At 46.2% G+C, this 21,986-nt stretch overlaps 1 long non-coding RNA gene across 1 annotated transcript in view; it reads left to right on the plus strand.

Moving 5' to 3' along the window:
* LOC121059130 overlaps nucleotides 1-21,587 on the plus strand; it is a 133,722-nt gene extending 112,135 nt beyond the window's left edge. Inside the window, exons 4-5 of the long non-coding RNA XR_005814441.1 lie at nucleotides 17,696-17,800; nucleotides 19,454-21,587. This is a non-coding gene — a long non-coding RNA (uncharacterized LOC121059130). The remainder of the gene's footprint in view (nucleotides 1-17,695; nucleotides 17,801-19,453) is intronic.
* Nucleotides 21,588-21,986: the final 399 nt, after the last annotated feature.

Here is a 21,986-nt window from a genome sequence, read left to right on the forward strand (position 1 = left end):
GGTGCTGGAGACAGAAACCGTACCCAGGGTTTGTTTCTCTTTCCCTCTCTGCTAGGTTTATTTGTTTATAGCACACTTCCAGGGCTGTAAAATAAATAATAACTATTTAGAATCTTTTAAAAGATACGTAAGTTTATTTCTTTTCATAAATGTAAGCTTAAGTTAATGAAAGGCTCGATGTTTTTATTTCAATGACAAAACAGCAGTAGAACAGCTGTGTGGGACTCCAGCAAAATGAATTGCAAGTGTTATACACCCTATTTCTTTTTAAGAATTAGAATCTATAGTGCAGCAATGAATACTGATTTATAGATTTTTTTTTTAATACCCATGCATATTTTGTATTTCATAAGGGAATGTGTGATGATGGCTTCCAGTGTTTTAGAATTATATTTTATCAGACAATCTCTGCAGAATTCTATTTCACATACTAAAAATTGTAGTATCATGTAGCAGGGAAAATTAATAAGATTTTAGGAAAACATGTTTAGTAGGGTTCTGTTACTGAAGACTCTTTACTGAAACCCAACATGTAATTGGGGAAAGAACAACATAAATCATGTACAGGTCCTTTCAGAAGGGATTTTATGCGTAAGGGGACTTGCTGATTGGTATGTCTTATAACGTAGGTTTGTGCTCTGGAATGTTTTAAGCAATCAGAACTAATATTAAACTCAGAAAACAGCAGCATTTTTCTGTTGAGGCAATACCATGAAAAATATGGCATGGGTGTTATTTTACAGGGAAAAAGCTTTTGTTCTAGAGGATAAATGAGATTATTAGATTCCTTTGGAGTAGTGACCCTACTTTGACTCTCAACCTCAAACAGGTTTTAGAACTGAAACCAATGGCTTTCAGCCCTTGGGCTTCTTCCTGGGGTCCCATGAAAGTTAACTAAAAGCAACCAGATGACTGTAAGCAGATTTAAATCTTAGGCAGCTGAACCCCCACTGGAAAAAGTTTTTAAATCTGCAAATCAGAAAGGTTGTCAGTAAGGATAACGACACCTAAATGGTTGATGGAGAGCAGAGATCCGACACTGAAAGCCGATGTTCCTTTTCAAGGTCACCCCAAAATAACGCTAGAATCTGACCCTAGCCAGCTAAACCCAAGCATGTCTGAATGTTATAGCTGGCCTTAAAAAGGCAGGCCAAATACAGCACACACGTCTTCAAAGTTTGTCTTGGTCATGTCATGGCAAACAGGTGCATCACTTGTAAGCTGGACTTCCAAGTGAGTTAAAGGCATCGTAGGGTACCCATGGAGGAGGATGCAATCCTGGTGTTTCTGCCAGTTCTCCTTAATATGGATGTTAAAGGCTATCCAGCCAAAATTGCATTTAGATTACATTACATTATACAGTAAGTGGCAAATCATCACTGCTTCCTTTGACATTCAGTGTAATAACATTAACCATGATGAATTTCCTTTTACTATTCATGTGGCCGCCATACATTATTTCAGCTGAATTCCATTGTAATGTAGCATTAATTGATGTCTGCTGCTTATCGAGTGTTTCCCATTTCTACCTTCAATCCTCCTGCTTAATTCTGGAAGAACTGCACAGAGAAATACTGCAAAGAATGTTCCCAATGCCAGGTGATCTTTGTAGGCCGCAAGAAGTCAGATTACATTTCTGATGCCAGTTACCCCCCGTCTCCTCTCATATAAATACTGCTTCTTCCAAAGGAAGAAATAAAATAATGTTTGTTATAAACTAAACAGGAGCTGAGGTCATTTTCAAGAGCAGTCATGAAGAGGAGAGTGACTCTGTACAAGTGATAGAGCTTTCTTAGTAAGTCCTTCCCCGTGACCTGAGTTCAGCTTCCCCTCCGTGCCCCACTCTGAGCCTCTGGGCAGCAGCATGTGGCCGACAAGCTGTGGAAGCCAATGCTCTGACTGCAGCAAAACCCGTGCAGGGGCCAGAAGAGCTCACACAAGGCTCTGAAACGAACGGGAAGCTCTCCCTGCCTCGTGGACTTGCAGGCAATTACCAAAGCACAAGTGATGAATTTCCTCACTGCAGTTTAATGCCAGGCAAATCAAAGCACTGTTGATCAGAGTTCTCCTTTCCACCTGTAATATCTGCAGGAAGCCCTGTCCTCCCTGTAATATGTTGAATTTAGCTTAATTTATTGTATTTAATTAGTTTTTGGTCCTCTGACCCTTCCTACCACAAGGTGTCATCCTTCCGACAGGTAGGGACAAGGACCTTGTCACAGTGTCTGGCTCCTGCTCTGGGAATCCCGAGCCTGGACTTCATATTTCTGTCATGTCACCCAGCCTTGAAGGACCTCTACAGTCATTCTAGAGTGATTTATGGCAGCAGCTGGTCTCCAAAAAAGAGAGCCATTTTATCCCAACAGCTGATTTCCTGCAAGGCTTGAGAACTCATGACACAAAACGAGAGGATTCTCTGTCCAGAGAAACAATGGATTCTTTACAGCAACCAGTGTAAGAGCTAAGCCATGCAAATGGCTCTAATAAGCATAATTTAAACCCATGGTTTTCTTTTTATAGCACTTTCATATTCGGTGTTTTATATTCCAATTTTCCACCTTTTAGTCTTGCTTCTTTCTCTTTTGCTGCAAAACCCTATCTCAAATGGGAGGGCAATTACTAGGCAAGCATGTAGTTCTTTAATTGAAACACTTATAGGTGTACACTTAAAAACTATAAAGACTTTTTATGGAATAGCAATGCCTTAATAGGCTCTTGTGTATGTACATTGTAATCTAATTCTGTACTCTTTCAGCATTGCTGGGGGAAGCTGTTAATTTATGGCTACAATGAACAATAAAGCAATAATAGTAATCTAAAGGTGCAATATCCATTGTTTAGGGGGCATTTACGGTTATGTATTAAAACTATAAATACATCAAGATGCTGCAGAACTGATCTATACAAAATGAAAGATAAGATCTCTCCACTTTGGAATGTGCTTTTTTCAGCAGAAAAACAGCCACATGCTTATGGTTAATATCAAATCCCAAAGCTCAGCATGAATGGTCAGCAGAGGCTACTACTGAGGCCTGATGAGAACTTAACTGATATTCCACCCACCTCCCTCCCCCCCGTAATTTAATTTGTTACCATGTGTGCAAAGCAGAAAAGCAAGAGATAATCTTATTTTAGTAATTAGCCTAATTCATATGTGTCGGTAGCTACCTAAACATGTGTCTGGAACCAGAACACTTGGAGCAGTTTCACTCTTATTGACTGATTTCCCTCTGTAGTTGTTCCCTTACTTTCCCAGTGTCCGTCATGTCCAAAGTCTAACTCTGGTCCTCACCGTTGCTGCATTGCTCTCTGGGATGAAAAGCCCTGTTGCTGTTGTGATTGAGCCCAACGCATCCTGTGCCCTGCAGACTGCAGGTGATTGCAGCCAAGTATCTCTTACACAAGAGGAATGAGAATTTTTCCTGCAGGGATTTACCTGCACATCTGTAACTCCCTCTTCTCTTTAATTCTGTTGAACGGGGACTGGAACAGCCAGACGAGGTGCATGCAGCGGGGTGCCACGGGCTGAGCACAGCCCCCGTGGGGCCGTGCTTCCCTGCCCAGCAGTGGGAGAAGGCCCCGAGCACCTAATGTGCAGCCCCATCAGGGCCCATCCTGCTTTGCTTCAGGAGATGGGGGCCGGAAGCCTTTCCCAGGGCACTGGCTGCCAGGCTGAGTAAAAATACTTCTCCTTAAACAAGCTGGAATAAGGCAGGGTGACAGGAAGGGCTAATTACCTTGTCTGAGCCAGGTCTTTGGGCAGACACGGTGACATTTCAGAAATCCAAGGGGCCTTGTTGTGTGATGACTGGGAGAAGAATGGAGGGCAGAGCCCCTGACATTGCAGGCCGCCTGCAGTTTCTCGGCAGAGGATGGCAGGGTGCGATCCTCTGCCAGACCGAGTGCCCTTCCTCTCGCCTGGCTGCGTGCGCCCCCATCGCGCTGCTCCCCGCGGCTCCCTTGGGTGCTGAGAGCCTCACCACAGGGCCCTTGGGCCGAGAGAGGACGTTTAGTTCTGTGCTGGGAACTGCTGCTCCTGTCCCCTCCCTGGGCAAGTCTCCAGCACAGCGGGTGGCCCGGCTGGAATAAGCACTTAGACGTGCTGATGCTTATCTAGCTGCTCTGCAGGGATGGATGGAGGAGCCACCGGGATGGCTAGCTCATGAAATTAGGCTACAAGGTGTTCTGGCTTCAGAGTAGAAAGGGAAGGAGAGAGGAAAGAGATGAACAGAGAAAAATGCCAGAGAAAGTGGCCATTATATGTCATTCATTATGTGGTGAACATAGGTTTAATCTTTTTCAGCCCATTGAAAAGAGCCTGCTAACATTTCTCAAAGTTAATTACTCCGTTTCTTTTGAAAAGATCAGCCTCGGCTCATTCAGCAATTGAGCAGATCAATATTCTTAAATGTACGTGGGGTTTTCTTTTCCAAAAAGTGTATAGAGTCTTGTTCTATTTGGTTCTACCATCTTTAAAATGTTAAAATTTGTGGGTTTGTCATTCAAACCTGGAAGGAAAGTGTTCAGCCAACATGCTCTGCCGTCTCTGCCTGCAGAACTGCATTCACCTACCTGCTCTGCCTGTGCTTGCCGCTGTGGTTCACCAGACTCGAAAATTAGTTGTGAAAATGCACATATTGCACATTGAATTGTGGTAACAGTGAACTCACAGGTAGAAGCAGACCTGCATATGCAAGAAAGATACAGATACCTAAACTCCTCTCCTAGAGACTGAGATTTAACTGGCTCGGTGTTTCTGTTTTCATCCTTGTAAAAATGAGGTGTGTAACACATGCTTATTTCAAGTAAAGGCTGTGTAAGAACAGATTGATTTAATATTCAAACAGTGCTTCGAGACCTTCCAGAACAAAACTGTGTAAGAGCAAAACTGTGCCATCATCATTTTTTCCCTCCCCTGGTCCCTGGCACCAGCCTCTCTAGAGAGGCTGTGAGTTGTCCCAGGAACCGAGCACTCAGGTTGAATTTATAAGCTGCAGTACAAAAAGGTCCAAAGGAAATAAGCCACTTTAATAAATACACAGAAAATCTGCATCGTTTTCTGGTAACTTTGTAGTTACTCTGTTGTTTTCCCATTTCACAAGCCTTAATGCCTGTATCCATGACTGGTTTCAATCCTTCCTTGGAAAGGCTGGTGACAGAAAGGCCCTTATGCCTCCCTCCCAGACCATGCCGATCCGTTCCCATAATTTTATCAGCAACCAGCTGCTTGGAACAAGCCTTGCCAACTCAGCAACTCTGTCTACTCTTCCCTTGAGGAAACCATTCACCTTATCACCAAAGAGAGACGGGGAAAAAAATTCCATCTGTTACAGCTCAGAGCTAGAAGCTTCATAATTGCATGGGTACACAGGCTGCATATCAATTTTTTTTGTTTTAGGAAGCACTTAGGGAGCATTCATTCTCCTTTTATTGTTGTTCTCTCCCTTGCAAGTGACCGTATTTCATCTCCTCCGGGATACAATGCAAGGATTTCTGAGCAAATTTGTGGCTTAATGATGCCGGGGAGGTGTTTAGAACCACAAATGCACCCTGGAAAATCTGTGTGCTGTCCTGCTGCGCGAGCTGCTGGGACCCAGCACAGCATACTGCAAACGTCCCTGTTTGCTTGGGTCGGCCGGTGTGTGCAGCCTCCACCAGCACAGTGCTGAACAAGTGTACGTAGAAATTAACTTAAGTGGGACAACAGGAAGGTATAAAGTTATCCCAGAACTTACATCTTTTCCAGTCTAGGATCCACTGAAAACTGGATGAGAAAAATAAGTATTTTATTGGAATATTTTTTAATATTGACCAAGTTTGTTTTAAAATGTCGCTTTACAGAAGAACCTTGAAAGAGAATATTACTATCTGACATCTGTACGAAGTCTCTTTTGATAGCAGCATCTTTCTCGGGCTGTCCTGGGTTTGTGGCACTTCTTGGGGTGCAGACCGACCCCCCGGGGCTCTCTGCTTGCTGCCACCATGTGGGGGCTGCTGGGCAGGGGGGTGGCAGCTCCAGTTCTGGGAGGAGCCGCATGGCTCTGGTCCTCCTGAGCTCTCCTGTAAGGGCAGAGAGCTCCCGTACAGGGAATTCGTTTGCAAAAACCTTTTTGAATACTGTCTGAACCCTGTTTTGCAGTGGGACGTGTGTGGGGGTGTGCTTTGTGCTTGTATTTTTGCGCAGGTTCAATGAATAGATGCAATTTCTAAGGATAACTATGCAGGTTCATGGAGTCATCTGTCTGGTTTCAAAACACGATGGTCTCAGGTGATTAGGCCAAGACACCCATTAGTCTGCGCTACAAATGTATTCGTAAGGTGCCTTGAGGGTCTCTACCCTGTCTTTGAAACCTGGAGGATGGCTGGTCCCCTGGGACGGGCGCTCGCTTTGTCTGAAGATACAAGTCGTGTTGCAGGGTTTGAAAAACGTGCCTCGCGGTGACAGACTTCTGGAGATCAATCTGATTTAGCTTATCAAAGGGAAGATTAGAAAGCAACCTGATCATGCTGTTTAAATATGTTCACAGAGAGAAAGTACGAGGTACAAAGTATTTTTTAATCTAGCAGAGAAATGTATGACAGGAGCCCGGTATCTGGAAGCAGAAGCCAAACCAACCAAGAAAGGCAGATTAAAGGAAAAAAAAAAAGTTCAGATGCTTAATCAAGAGAAAATGCAGGAGCTTTGTGTGAATCTTTGGGCATCACAGTTAGAATTACTCCTCCTAAACAGTATTTACAAAAAGGTAGTTTTGCAAGAGTCCTTGTGAAAAGGGTTTGGGCCAAATGTCTGTGTCCTCCCTCCGCTGCTGGCTTTCATTTCTTCTGTTTTGTTCAGCCCTCAAATTGAATAGCGAGTGGTTCAGCTTTATTTGTTTTTACTGCTGCCAAAAGGGAAAAAAAGTCACAGAGTAAACAGTGGGATGTTTGCAACCTTCTTGCATTAGGCAGATTGAATAAACTGGCTCACAGTTGATTGTTTTTCTTCAGATCAGTCGGTGCCATTGCCTTTTTATTTATTTGATTTTATGTATGTATTTCTGGGACTTTTGTTTTGTCTGAGATGTTTTGCAATCATGACTTCTGGTGAGGGAGATAGGATGACAAACAGCACTTCGATTTCTAAACATCAGAAGAGAGTTTACAGAATACTGATTGTTGGGATCACGAAAAAGCAGGATGAGTGAGCATTGTTCAGTCGGGGAATACAGAGCCATTAATTATAAATAACGCTGAGCCTAATTCTCTCGTCTCCTCGTGCCACGTTAAATCACCACATCAAACACATCAGGGGCACAAAGCCGGTGTGGGTGCTCGGGGCTGGGGCTGCCCCTGCCCTGCCCGGGGGGATGAGGAGCCCTGGGCCCAGCAGCCAGCGGTGGCTGTGGTCACCAGCTGAGGAGCTGCACGATAACCAACAACCGTCTCCACACGGTTCAGCACTTTCTAAGACTCCATCTTGTGCCCACTGACAGCAAAAGCAAGTTTTCTGTTAACTTTAGTGCTGTAGGATCCTCCATGCCCCAGCCAGAGATCCAGACTCAGATGGTTTTGTCTCCATTGGGCCTGGAATTTGCTGAACAATGCACAACAAAGTACCTGCAGCTTGCAGCGGGCCTGCCTCTCTGAATAAGTCTGGTACAGCCGTGGTGTCGCTAATATTTACATCTTTTTTCTTCTTTTTTCCCCCCTTCTTTCAGCGTTATTAGCTTTCAGGGTACATGAGAAGGCAAGCAGGGCAGGCAGAGCACACACCGTTACTGCGCGGTGTCAGGCCGGTGCCGTCTCCATGAGTGGTGTTTCCAAACCCTGGTTTCCTCCCCAGTTTCCTTAGACCATGAAACATGTTGGAGTTGTGTGGCATAGCAGATCAGAAGGACTATTAAAAATTGAGGATTTTCTTGTCATGCTTCACAAATGCAAACAGGTTGTGGTTATTTCCTTTATGCGAGGGCACACTAATTGCAAGAACGCTCATTAATTATGTATGATGAGCACAGTTTGGTTGCCAAAAAAAATATTTTTGGATATTGTTAACCAGAATATTACTTTAACTTACTGTCACCGTTATTTTGCACATTGTGGTGCTTTAATGAACATATGGCACTACATTAGCTAATGCAAAACCCTCTCTTCTTAAACTGGAGGAGTTATTTTTCTGCTAGGTACAGTGGATATTATTTACATTGCGCTTGACACTGCTAAATATTTAAATGTATGGAAGTGAATGGTGGAGCCTGCTCCTCCTTTGCATTCTTATGCAAGTTACTTGTGTCTGTCTATGAATATAAAATGCTGCCATGGACTTGACTGAAAGGGCAGCCATTTCTGAACCTGCTGCTAGAGTCTGGCCTTGAATCCAATCAATCTGAAACCTGTAATGTGTACTTAGCTAATTTCCAGCTCTCAGCAAGTAGAAAATCTGTTGACCTCCGAAATGACTTTAAACATCACACATACGAGCATCTTCAAAGGATTTGACTAGTTTTTTGTTCCATAACACATTGTTTTAAAGCTGATCTCATAATTGTATTGATTTTTATTTTTTATTTTTTTTAGTTCCCTGCGTCAAAGCACTTCTTTAATCAAAAGTAAATTATGTAAAGGCCGTTAGGGTCAGCCCAGCTGGCAAAACAAAAACTGCAATACATCATTTATTTGTAAATGTCAGTGAAATCTGCAGATCGATATCCTTCTCCATGTAGATGATATTTATTATTTGATACGAAGCCGGCACATCCCAGCCGCGATGCCCGGCATGTCCCGCCCACGCTGCCGCAGCTCCCGAGCCCTGCAAGTGATGCCTGGCTCTTCGCAGGCGGCAGGAATGGGGCTGAGCACTCAGCTCTGCTTTCCATTTTCGGGTGCTGCTTTTTGTATATGTGCACGTGGAAGCCTAGCTGGGGGTCCCAGGTGTCCGCCCCTGCTCCCCATCCCACCTCACCTCCCGCAGGACCCAACCCCACGGCTCTCACTGGGGGTGCTGCTGAAGCTGGGAGCTTCGGACCTGGGCTGCCACAGGGCAAGGAGGTGTTAGGCTTTGTAAACTCCACCTAGTGGCAAAACACTCGGGATCTGGTGGTGGTGGGGAACCTGGAGGGCCTGGATCAGAGCTGATCACCCCTCGGGGACTGGTTAAGCTGCTTTTATGTCAACTGAAAGCTTGACCTTCTGAGTCCTGCAAGTGAACTGCTCCCGAGAGCATCCCGACGGGGAGGCAGGAAACAGCCTCTGTCCGAAGGGTTAAACCCGTAGTGTGCAGTGCTGCTGCTAACGGCGGCGGCTGTGCCATAAAGCAGTGGTGCTCCAGCTGCCTTTGGGGGAACACTCGCTGATGGGAGAGCAGGGCTGTCCGTCGGTGCCAGACATATCTGCCCATCTCCGAGAGACGTACATCGGCTGCGTGGGGCACTGCGCTATCTGAGCGCTGTAAAGGAAATGAAGGAGGATATAATGGCCAGATAGGATCTGAGCACCCGTTTCGCTCTTAAATATTCAAAAGAAATTTTATGAGGAATGGGATTAAAATTTAGAGATTTTGCTGATGCTCCGTGGAGATGTTTATAAAAAATAACAATGCTCCATTCTTCTTCGCTTAGGTGATTGCCAGAGATCCGGTTTTACAGTAGGGCCGCGCAGGAATTCACAGCCCTGCTTATGTATGTCGGTCTGGTCCCCGTGAGCTGCTTTGCATTTCTGCTTGTAAATAACACACGTCTGAACCAGGTTACTATGGCCAGGAGGCAGGAAAATAGGCTGTGCGGAAAACTTCTGGGTTCCTTCTGAAAAAGTTCTTGTGAGCATTTTGTTTTAGCTGACCGCTGTGTTAAACCAGGACACTGCCACTGCAGCCTGCCCTCCCTCTGAATAGGCAGTTTGGTGAAAGGCGCTGAGAAATCGTTACTTTCATAATGACTTTTGTAATTGCTTTTGTTTGGTGTTTGCACTGGGTCTGGGCAAATACCCAGCCTGCAAGGCCTCCACCCGGGCCTGAGGAGGGTCTGGCGGAGCAGAGAGGGATCCCGCTGCTGCATCGGGAGTGTTTCCCTTCCGCTGCCGGGCTGCGCTTCCCTGCTCAGCGCCACAGAAGAAGGGGTTTTTCTGCAGCCCAGAGGGAGGGAATCGTTTCAAACGTCCCCGCTGCCTCGCTGAGAAAGAAGGATACTGAGTGAGAAGTTACCCGCTTTAAAAGTGTGACCTCAAAGCACAAAGTGTCATCAAGAAAAGACAGGTAGGGAAGTTACCGTGGTAAGACCACAGGTTAATGCTGCCCGCTTCAGTAATTCAACAGGAGCTGCCAGTTAGCCCGGTACGTGACAAAAGAAGAAAGGAGGAGTATTCTCTGGGGGATGAAATAATGAGAGGCAGCAGAGCGGCTGGCAGGCAGGGAGTGCCGCCTGCGTGTCACCGGAGGGACAGGGCTCGCGCAGCCACAGGCGTGGAGGTGTGTGCCCCGAGAAAGGCTCCTCGTGAATGTTTAAGCAAGGAGCACAAAAGGCGGGCCCGAGCGCCACAGCCAGGTCTCGGGAAGGGGTAGGGATGGGGTATTTGCTCCTTCAATGTCTGCATGTTCAGTAATTACGGGTGTCGGATAATGAAGGCAGATGCAGAGCGGCTGGTCTAATTAAAATAAGAGAATGATGCGAAGCAGGAGAAGGTGGCTGCAGAGGAGGGTGTTGTTGGAGCCGGGGGGAGGCTGCTGGTGTGGAGCTGGTTTGGTCCAGTGCCTGTCCCACCAGGGCCATGTCGCCTCCACATTACAGCTTCCTGGCGGCCCGCATTTGTCCTTTTTTCAAAGGGATATTGGTGCGGGCAGGCAGAGGTGAAGCATGCAAGGGTGCACAGCCCTAAAACAGCTGTGGTATCTGAAGGCCAGTGGTGGGGTCACTGGGTCCCCAACCCAGAGCCACTGGAGCCATGGTTAAATAATAAACATTGACAAAATTACCTGTCAGAATGTGTGAAAATTGTGCACGGACATTTTGGGGAAAGAGAGAGCAACTTTGAATTATATTTGGGAAAACGTGTTTTTTTTATTATTATTATTATTTTTAATCTTTGCAACCGTTGCAGATTTAAATCAGTGTGATGGCCACGAACCACAGCTGTAAATCTTGCAGTTCTGATGTAAGAAAGTCCTGTGGGTTAACAAAAAAATTTCCAGAAGTCTTTTGCCAATCTTTCTGAAATACAAAAAGAAAAAAGAAAGACGGTTAAAAGCCTAAAACTATGATCCCACTCAGGATAAAGCGTCAAAATCTTCTATGAAGTTATCATTAAAAAAAAAAAAAAAAAAAGAAAAGATTTGAGAACAGCTTGGCCTGGAACAATATTTCAGGCATGGCTAGCTGTTAAAAATAAGCTAATTCAGAAGAGGCACATTTAAATAAATATAATGCATAGACATAATGGCACAGATAATAGTTTTGAATGGGGAATTCTAATGACTTTGAGGGCATTTTACAGGGCAATTAATACACATGAAAATGCTGCTCTATTCAGCTGACGGAAAGAAAGGAAAATAAAATAAAATAAAGCAGGCAGAAAGAAAAAGGGAGATGGTTGTGACTGGCAAAAATAGGGTTTGATTTTCTTTTCAATAGGATCACTGCTTACAAACATAATAAAAGGAAAAATAAGCATGTCAGGTTCTATAATGTGGCTTGTAAAATCCAGAATGATTAGTTTCTAAAGAGGGGCAATTAGGCTCCTTTTGCATATGCATGTGACTTCTGTGGAGGGGCTTTCTCTGCTCCCTCCTTCTCCTCCTCTTCATCAACAACCTAAAAATAAACCTCCCATCAGCTGCCAGCCGCATCCCACTCCATTCCTGGTGGGCGCGGGCCCTTACGCCACAAGCGGGGTTGGAACCCCCACGAGCATCTGGTTTTGGCCTGTAAGATGAATTTTGGTGTCACTCTCAAGCAGTGTGTGCAGGTAGGAGGTGGCGATGAGGAGGGTGGCACTGGAGGAGGCCAGTGCCCGGACCCACTTCATCACAGGGCTGTCCGTCCGCCCTTAATGCCCTGGCTTGGGAAAGGGACCGCTCCTGAGCTTCAGCTGTGTTTTTCAAACGTATAAATAAATATTACATATGCCAACAGATGGTTCATTAGCCAGTTGTTATGGCAATCAGCATTTCAGCCAATTAAAATCCTTTATGAGAGCTTTAAAAATGTCAACGATAGGAACGTTTAGGTGCCCAAAGAACAAACAGATTCACTGTAGCGTGGCGCTAAAACAAAAGGCATTTCTTCAGGTTTATAGGGAAATGATGACAAAAAATAGAGTAAGATTTTTAAGTTCTCTGTGTTGAAGAAGTACAAAGTTGCTTGCCCCAATCTGTTAATAATGGGAGAGGTTACTGGCCATCTTTCATCTCGTCATGCAAATCCCCAAAAACTTGGGGCAGCTGGAAGGAATGGCCAGTGGCCAGGGCTGCCCTCAGTGTGCTTCCAGCAGGGGCAGGGACGGGGTTTTTGGGGAGGGCTCCGAGCTCAGCACCCGTGGGCAGGATTAGGCTTTTGCTCCACGAGCACTGGAAATCTTGAGCTTATTTTTAAGCCTGACCAGAATTGCATATTCTGGGGTACTTTGAAAATTCAGCCTTCCACAGCCTACCCATGCCTGGAAGGATGCTCAGCCGGCTGCAGAAACATCACGGAGTGCAAGTCCAGGCCTCGCAGACTGGTAGCAACGAGTGCCAGAGGGGCTGAGGATCAAAAGGAATTCAACATGGTGGTATAGGTACACCATGGTGTGTAGTAACGGAGCAGAATATGGGGACAATGGCTGAGGGACGAGTGGAAGAAGTATTACACCTCGTGTTACAACTCGTGGCCTGTTTCTGGGTTACATCTGTTCTGAGTAGCGAATAACGAATAACACTGGTTAGGTCTTAACCAATTTCTCTTCTCCCATACTGCCATGCACTGTTCCTGGTGGCACATCAGCTCCAGCATGGGACAAAGTGAGTGTTGGAGCAGGAAGGCCCGGGACTGCCGACAGCGAGGTGGCGGGGAGCAGGCCCATCCTGCGCGGGGGCCTCCCCTCCCTCCAGCCTGCCGGCAGAGCAGGTCGCTGACTGTACACGTTTTCAGTGGATAAACCTCGTGTTCACAGAGCACCGGGCAGGGCTTTTGTCCCTCTCTGTGCCATTTTAAGGGGAAGTCTGCTTTTGAAGCCAGCAAAGAACAGGAGTCTGTATTTGATGAGTCACAGGCTTGACAGGGTTGATTCGCCTTTTCTAGTCCGTGCTGCCTTTTGTGACCATTTAGAAGAGCAAAAAATAGCTCCCACAATCAGAACAGATTATTTTAATGAGAGCTCAAAAAATGAGAAACAAATGGCTCAAATTGAGCCTTTAAACATTTCTACATACGTCTGCAAGGAGCCGTGCAATGCTTGAATCAGCAGGTCTGCAGCAAGAGACGTCTGCTGTCAGGAGTTCGGTTTTCAGCCCTCTTTTTTTTCCCCAGTAGCTAAACTGAACATCCCAAGTGAAAGCTGCATGCTCTTAGCAGCTCCATTTTCTGCTTGTAATTGTCATTTATCTGCTGGAGTCGGCAGTACCCAGCTTACATCTGCTCCTGATTCACTCGGTGTAAACATGAGACGGAAACAGTCATTTTGCTCATATGTGCTTGAGCAGGCAATAGGTAGAATGCATCTGATAACCTTTCAAAGCTCCCTCCCTTCTCCCTAGATTGTGTCCACCTTTCTGATGGGCATTGTTTGCTTATTAATTAGTTCTGATTTTTTTATTTATTTATTTTTTCCCCATGCTGGAAATACTTTGTATGCTTCCAGTTGCTGGAACTGGCTTCCTACACCACTTGCTCTTTGAACATAGCCTCATATTAAAGATTACCTTTATTTTCTATCCCCATGATTACAAAAGTACAATCTGGATTCACATTAGCAGTCTTTCCCTCTGATGTTTAAGCCAGTTTCATGGGTAGGGGTGCACCGTTCATTCTAAATGTTCAGTTTGGAAACAGAAGAATCATTCTGGCATAACACTTTGTCTTTGCTGCATTATCCAGACAACTCCCTGACACCTATAAATATATTTTCCCTTGCTTTTATTTCAACCATCACTCACAGTTTGTGATGACAGTTCCAAAAGCTTTAGAGCTTTTTCTAGATCGGCATGAAAATATCACGGGTGCTTGTTTAAACATCAGAAAGGTATTAGCTCAATTTTGCACTTCAGTGCTACCAAGAGTGTTTAGGCCCATTGGGCATGAATTTAATTTTCTTACAGGCTGCAGAGAGAAGAAAAGTCAGCCTCCCTATCTTAGCATTAGCTTCTTCTCATCACCTTCCTGAGGCTCCAGGCTCCAAGAGGTCTGGGGCACACAGCCGCCCCCAGATCACTTCCCCAGGGCTTTCTGTGCCCATGCTCAGCTGCCCTGCCCTGCTCCCCCTGGCAGGAGCCCCCAGGACAGGCTTTAGCAGGAGGAACACCCACACATGCACTTAGATTGGGGGCAATACTGGCAGCAGTATTTCAGTGGGGTTACAAGAGCAAAATAATTCAGCCTCTGCTATATAGCGCCATGCTGTCTGCGGCAGACAGAAGATCCTGTCTGGCTTCTTCAGTAATAAAGCATTAAGTCTAAAAGCATAAAATCAGATTTTCAATTTTTTAATAGTGCATTAATGGCACATTTTGTCCACAGCTATAAAAGCAAACAATGTTTTCAAATGCAGCTGGTTGGTTAACTCCGTGCCAGCTCAGAGACTCGGATGTCTCAGCACTTGGTGCAGAAGTGGAGCGGGGCTCTGAAGATGTCAGGACATCATCTAACCTTTTCCAAGGATACGGGAATGTCAATAGTCCTTGTCACACATGGGGGAAAAATTACCTTTTAATGGTCAATAGTAATAACCAGTCTGTTTAAACTTTCATGAAAAGGATACACACAATCTATGGCCTATGAATTATGCACAGCCCTCCAGTGGCAGTGAGGTGGGACATGGCCCCAGTCCCGCTGCCCAGTTCTCCTTCACTCCCAGCCCTGTTCCGCTCCAACGCTTGCTCCAGCTCCTCCCCAGCACTGCTCGGTGGTCTGCCACCACCTTCCTGGGCAGGGGACGTGGCTGTCACGGCCGGTGGCTGTTTGCAGGGACTTGCACATGCTTCAGCTTCAGTTCAGGGCAGGCCCTCAGCCAGAGAGGGTCGTATCAGTCCTGGAGGCTGCGCGACTGCCCCTGGAGGCTTGGCTTTTGTTCCCGAAGATGTGTTTGATGCGTGGCTGTGCACAAACAGCAGCCTGCTGAAAACACGAGCCCCTCAGGCCAGTGGGGTTGCGGTAACAACAATACGTCTGCCAGGAAAGCCAATGCAGGCAGAAAGAGTAATAAACACGAGACATTTTTCTCATTTTCTACATTATGTGCTCTAAAAAAGTCTTCTTTACCTCCCTTCTTTTTCCTTGCTGCCCACAACCCGAGGTGCACAACCACACAAGGACTTACATTTTTGAGAGAATTTCCAGCTCTGACTGTGGGTGCCCAAACATCTCTTATGATAATGCACTCTGAGGTGACTTAAAGCCCAGATTTAGAAGCTGCACTGAGGTTCAGATAAGCCTCAGCAGAACATCCAGAAATTACAGATTTCTTTCTGTACCCTGCCCAAACAACAGATCCTTTGAAGCGTGCCCAGGGCTGCTGGGCAGGAGATCAGCTGGGCTGAGATCAGAGCCACAGGGAGAAAGTTTTGAATCATGAACCAGAGCAGTGCGTATTAATAACAGAGAGGAAAAGAAGCATATCCAGTGCTACCTGCTCACTCCAACGTCCGCACACTTGTTATGATAAAGCCTAGACAGAGTTTCATAGGGAACAAGATGTGGCTTGCAAGTGCCTTTTGTTGCAGAAGGACCTGATTGAGATACAGGTGGAAAAGGATGCCAATGACAGTGAATAATTTAAAAAAAAAAAAGCTGGAAGAAAGACCCAGTTGTAAAGAGGAGATCAGAGAAAGCAACAGGAATAAACTTTCCTGAATCAAACCTAATGGTCCTGGGGCTTTGGGGAGACTTGTAAATGGTCAGCTGAGAGGGAGACTGAGGAGGCGCAGGAGGGCAAAGTTCCTGGTACGCTCAGAAAAATCCCCACAGGACGTGAAGGCTCTGCTGGGCAGGGGTGTCTGGAGGCAAACACACCGATTTACAGGGTGAGACAAAGTCGCTCGGAGAGGTACGGAGTTGAGAAGAGTAGGAAATGCTGTCTCTGCTACCTTGGCTGCATTTATGTGCCAGTGCAGCTCCTCTGTGGCCACACCAGGTCCCAGCCTTTGCCTTTGCTTGCTCACATAGAGAGGTGCCTGCAAGAAGCTGTGAGGGTGGGAAGTCCTTACAGGCACCTCCATACCTTTCGTCTTCTAAAAGTAGGACACTTCCAACGTAGATACACGTTATTCATAAAGCAAGCCCCCAAACTATCATTTTATCTCTATGCCTAATCATAATCCTCTTCCAGCTCCCTGGGGTTTTGCCGAAGGTATTTGATTTTTTCCTCTCTCCCTTTCTTTTAAAACCCATTTCATTATCAAATGGTGTTAGGGGAACTGATCTGTAATGAGGAAGCTGGCAGAAGTCCCAGAGTGATCAGAGGGGCTGAGATTCAGCGAGGTTAAGCTACTGCTCAAAAAAATTGTAAGTAATTAAAATTAATTAAAAATCATTAAACAAACCTTCATTCCTGCCTTTTCACGTGCTGCTGACTTGATTGCAGGCTCTGCCACCGCTCCAGGCTGTGGCGTGGTGGTTTCGTGCAGTGCAGTGGGATGAGCAGTCCTTGTCTTTGCTGGATGCAGGTGGTTGGTCCCAGATCCTTACAGCCGTGCTCACAGACGAGTTGGGCCAAGAGTAGATTTGTGGGACTGGTTGTGTTCATGTGGTCCTCTACGTGGGACAGAGCTTTTCTTTCTGATGCTTGCCCAGTTTCCCTAGCTGACCACAGGACGGTGATTTAGCCTGTCTGAACCTGAATCTATAGGTATAAAGAGGCAATTTGTCATTCCCAGTGCTATAAGCATGTACGGCCCTGAACGCGCTGAAGCCTTGCTCTCACTTGGGATCTCCAGGCACTCCGGTATTACCAGTCCTGATACTCGTTTTACTAAGGTTGACGCTAACCCACACGGCTGTTCATTCACAGATGGGCTCTTGTAATTGCCTGGCCAATTCGGTCTCATTCCAGTTTACAGAGGGGAATTGTGCATTTGGCACATCCCAAACCTTCCTGGGGATGCTCTGCAAACGGGACTGGTTAAAACTTTACATCATGGATGACCGAGTTTGTTTCCTGCAGGAGTCTGCAGAAATGTACCCCACCAGGAAAGCCACACAAACATTTGCATGTCTGAGATCCTTGCTGAGAAGAAATAATAAAAATCCACAGAAATGTTGTCACTTCTCTGCAGGCGTGCGAGGGTGCGGAGAGCTTCTTGTGCTGTCACAATATTTGACAATTCCTGCACCAGGAGTGACCCGAAGTTTAAGCTGTCACGCATCATTATCGTACTTAAGGAGAGCTGATTCCTCCACCGACTGCTGCCCATGTCCTGTCCGTGTCACGGAGCCGAGACGGATGATGCAGCCCAATTTAACAGGAGTGACAGCTTCAGATGGGGAGAGGCCATCACCCAGTTACCATGGAGATTGAATTACCTCTTTCATTCCAGGTCAGGAGGTTAAAATCATTGATGAGGACTCTCCAACGGGTGGCTTCGCATTTCATCTCCCTGCATTGTCTACTCACAGCCCCGAGGAGGACGACGCGTTCACAGGTACCTGGGGAGTGGTTAATTGCAAAGATAGCTGGGTGCAAATGCTTGGGCCATCGTCATCTTCTTGGAGCTATTGGCAATAAAAGATCAGACTGTGCTGTGAGCAATATGGGCCTTCCTCCACTGGTGCCAGTGCAAATCCAAGCAGAGAGGTGCAAGGGGAGAGCAGGAAATGCCGCACCGAGGCCACCTTGTCCCAGCCTGCTGGTACCAGCCACGCTCAGGATGCTTCAGAGCCGTGTGTGAGACAGGCGATAGATTTCCACCTGCTAATAGCTCATCCTGCTCTCTGAATGCCAGAAATCCACCTATCCCCTCAAAATATTTTAGTTTTAATAATGGTTGTTGCCTGTAGGAAAAGCCCAACTCTTCTGCACAGTGGTGGCTCCCACTGAGCAGCCATGCAGCCAGTTCCTCCCACCAGGTCTGAGTTTTCAATTTAATTTCTGCTGATGCTTGGAGGGCACAGTGTAGTGCAACACCCTACTGTCTCCCTCCTTTATACCGCTCATTTATTTCACCTGGAGAAGAAAAAAAGCCTTTGCTGTTTCTGGCCACAGGCAGGAGTGACCCAGAGAAGCGCCGGGTGGGGAAGGCGAGGGGTGCCCACGGCGCTGCCCCATGCTTCGGGGACTCACCCGCTGCTGATACCCGTGGGGTTGATGTATAGGAGCAGTTCTGTATTGCATCGAGTCTGTTCGCTACATTTGCCAGTTCCCTCTCCTTCCCCTGTGAGCATTAGGTACATCAATAAGTGCTGTGAAAAAGTCTGCTGTAAATAACCAGAGTTTCTGCCTATTGTAATCAATAAAATATTGTTTATAGAAGCGTCGCTGCTCACACAGCTCCAGTTAAAGGTCTGTCCGTGTTTTTATAAACCCTGCTTTTCAGGTGGCTGTAACGTGGCTGCTCAGAGCACCCATCTGCTGTAGCATGGTTTACAGACTGTCGATCCGGATGTAAATCAGACCAATGTGGTTAACTCCCACAGCTTCTGGTTCTGCTGCTTCTTTAAAACACAAGTGGCTGTATATGGCTTTTTTTTTTTTCTTCTTGACAAAGTGTAGCTTAATAAAGGAGGTGCAGAGGGTAGATGGGTGTGTTTTTGCAGTTAGGCTATATCGATGTCTTCTCACATGTAGGGAAAACGAAACAAGCAAACAAATAATGTTTTGATGGATTCACGCTATCTGCATTTAAAAGCAAAATACCAGTACAGAAAGCACAATAACTACATTTCAGAGCTCTTTCAGTATACAAAGCCAAACTGGGCAATGCTACTGTAAATTATTTCCTCCTGCTGCCTACATTTCAGATTCCTTATATTTCTGGATTTCATATTTCTTGGCCTTCTCATCCCACTGCAGACTGAGATTCAGTGTGTGTAGCAAGCCAGACTAAATCCCATATTCAATTCACAAAATATTAGTTCAGTCCTCAAAGCAATATTTGATTTATGGAATACTAAAAGAATATAAATAATTTGTTCTTGTTTTCACAGGATTAGTTGCCAGACGCAAAGCTAGAAATAAGGGATAAAAGGTCTGTGCTTGCTGTTGGGCATAGAAATCCTTTAATGATTTATTAATGTCAACATCTTTATTTTTCATATAGCCTGTTGTTATATATGTGTCTATTTATTTCCTTGCACAGTCAAAGGTCAGTGTTTGAAAAACAGTTGGAAGGATGTTTAAAAGTGCCCAAGAAACCATTGGTGAGCTTTGGCCTTCTGAAATGTTCACAGTGCTTTTCAGATCTCCAGCCTACAAATAGGCGCTTCTCCTGCTGGCAGACGCGGGTCTGAGGTTAAGCAGCTGGGGCGGTAACAGGCTGATGAGCCCCAGTATGTGCAGGAGGGACTGGTTGTGCTGGTGGTACTGGTGGACCCGAGTCCGGCAGCTCTCTCCGCTCTGGCAGCTGTCTCCTTTGTGCTTAGGCAAATGTGGAAAGACCCCACCGGTAGCTCATTACAAGTCACTCACTGGTTCTCCCCATGCAGCTGCCTTTCCCTCGGGGTTGGAAAGGCTGCCCCATAGCTCTGAGAGGAGGGCAGCATTTCTCTGCGTCCTTCCATGCTGGATGTGCCAGACTGCACAGCAGGCCTTCTCCAGTGGTTGCAGGCTGTGGGGAGAAGCTTCTCCTTCCACGTGCTGCTGCTGCAGGATGGTGCTGAGTGCTGCTGTGGTGCACGTGGGGTACAGGAGGCACCAGGCGGAGACACGGCCCCAGAGCATGCGAGCAAGGCCAGTCACACACGGATTTTGGGACTGTTCTTTGCAGGCTGCGTTTGCAAGGAGCCCTCAGTTTTAGCACCACCAAAACCACTTCTGTGTTCTCCTGATGATTTACCTCGTAAAATGACAGTTGTAGAGCAAGCAATTAATTAATCAGGTCTCAGGTTGTTATCCTTGTCTTGGCTTGGATTTGATAAGATGTTTGGGGTGGTTACACGAGAGAAGGCTCGCCCTCATGGGTACGGGCCAACAAGTCCAGCAGCAGGGGACGGGTGGCCAATAACGCCATGCCAGAGAGGTTGTCCGGGCAGCACACACTTTCATCTTAATGAGGAAGAGAGCAAAAGCAAGTCTGTAACCTTTAAATACGCACATGCTTTAAGGGCAGGGGCAGAGGGAAGAGGGGGCAGGGAAGGGGGCTGTCCCTGCATCGGCTGCTGGGCAGCAGCAGCCCCATTGCCAGCAACCCCATCGACGTGTGCTGCGGCTGGGTGGCACCAGACTGCGGGACTTGGACGTGCAGGGGAAAAAAAAAACAAACATTTTCAGACCTGAACTTAATTTTATGTGTGACCTCTGTGGAATGAAAGCTTCACTCAAAAGGGAAAGAACATCCTAACCCGATCTGCCCGGCCCTCTTTGCTGTCTAAGCCACAGAAGCTGCATTAACCCACTGCTAAGACACTAAAATACTCTTAGTTCAGCTAGGAAAAGCTCCTTTGCGCGTAGTCAGGGATTATAGCACTTGGTTCTGAAGGGTGAAACATTCATGTTTCTGGGGGAGAAGGCCTCTCTCTTCCACCTGCAAACACAAAGTCACCACGTCAGTCTCAGTGGCCGGTGCTTCCCCTCTGTGCGGTTCTGCCCGGCCCTCTCGTCTGAGCAAGGGTGCGCATCGCTATGGGGAGGATGGAGGCTCAGCATCATTACTTTATCCAGAAGTAATTCGCTATTTATAAACCCACTATCCTGGGTCAGCTGAAGATATGATTAACTTATGGCGAGCTTAGCATGTAAGCTCACAAAGTTTAAGCTTGTGTCCAACTGCTTTCCTGGACTGGGACTCAGCCTCGAGGCTTGTTGCTGCATTTGATAATGAGGGCCTGCTAAAAGACAATTGCAGAGACACTTGCGTGGACCTGAAATCAGAAATGCCAAATCATTTCCTGCAAGACCCTGGGCAGGCACTGACTGTAAAAACTTACCCCTGCACTGCAGAGACCTGGGGCTGTGAACCGGTGACCTCCGGCGGAAAGGCTCTGTCCCTGCTTACTGGTGCCTCTGAATCATGCAGTCCCTCAAAAATCTTCCCAGAAAATGAACAAGTGGAATACAAATGACAGCGTTAGCTGTGTTTGTGGAGCAGAAGCAGCACATAGGAAAATAAGTGTATTTGTTGCTCGAAAATGTGAGGACACGGCAGTATGTCTATGTCTGTGCCGCGCTTCTTCCCTGGATTAATGACGAAACTTCTCACAATGAACTTCTCCAAGCACATTTTCTACCTATGGCTGACTCAGGCATTGTATGCATTTCTGAAGAACATATGCATATGTTATCACTCACACATAAACAAATACAAAAACTATTTTGCTTTATTGAGTGCAACAGATGTAACTGAGGGAAAAGAGCTCTAGAAACACGCAGAGCTGTCATCTGTCTGTCCATAGCCAAGCTTAAACAGAAGTAAAGATGTGCATACAAGGACAGAAAGAAGCATTTTTTAAAGATGATTTGTATTTGCAAAACATTCAGTATCTGCAAAAAGCATGTGGAAGAATTATAATACAGAACAGCTTCCTCTGACAACACAGCTAAAAACCTATTGAGGTGGGAATGCCTGTGTAAGCTATTAAAAAGGGCAGTATTCAAATGAAAAAGTCTTTCTTTTTAATCATGGCAGAACTCTGTCCCTTGAAGTCAGTAGATTTCTAACAATTTTATAACAGTGT

The sequence above is a fragment of the Cygnus olor genome, chromosome 24 (assembly GCF_009769625.2).
Source record: "Cygnus olor isolate bCygOlo1 chromosome 24, bCygOlo1.pri.v2, whole genome shotgun sequence".
Lineage (NCBI taxonomy): Eukaryota > Metazoa > Chordata > Aves > Anseriformes > Anatidae > Cygnus > Cygnus olor.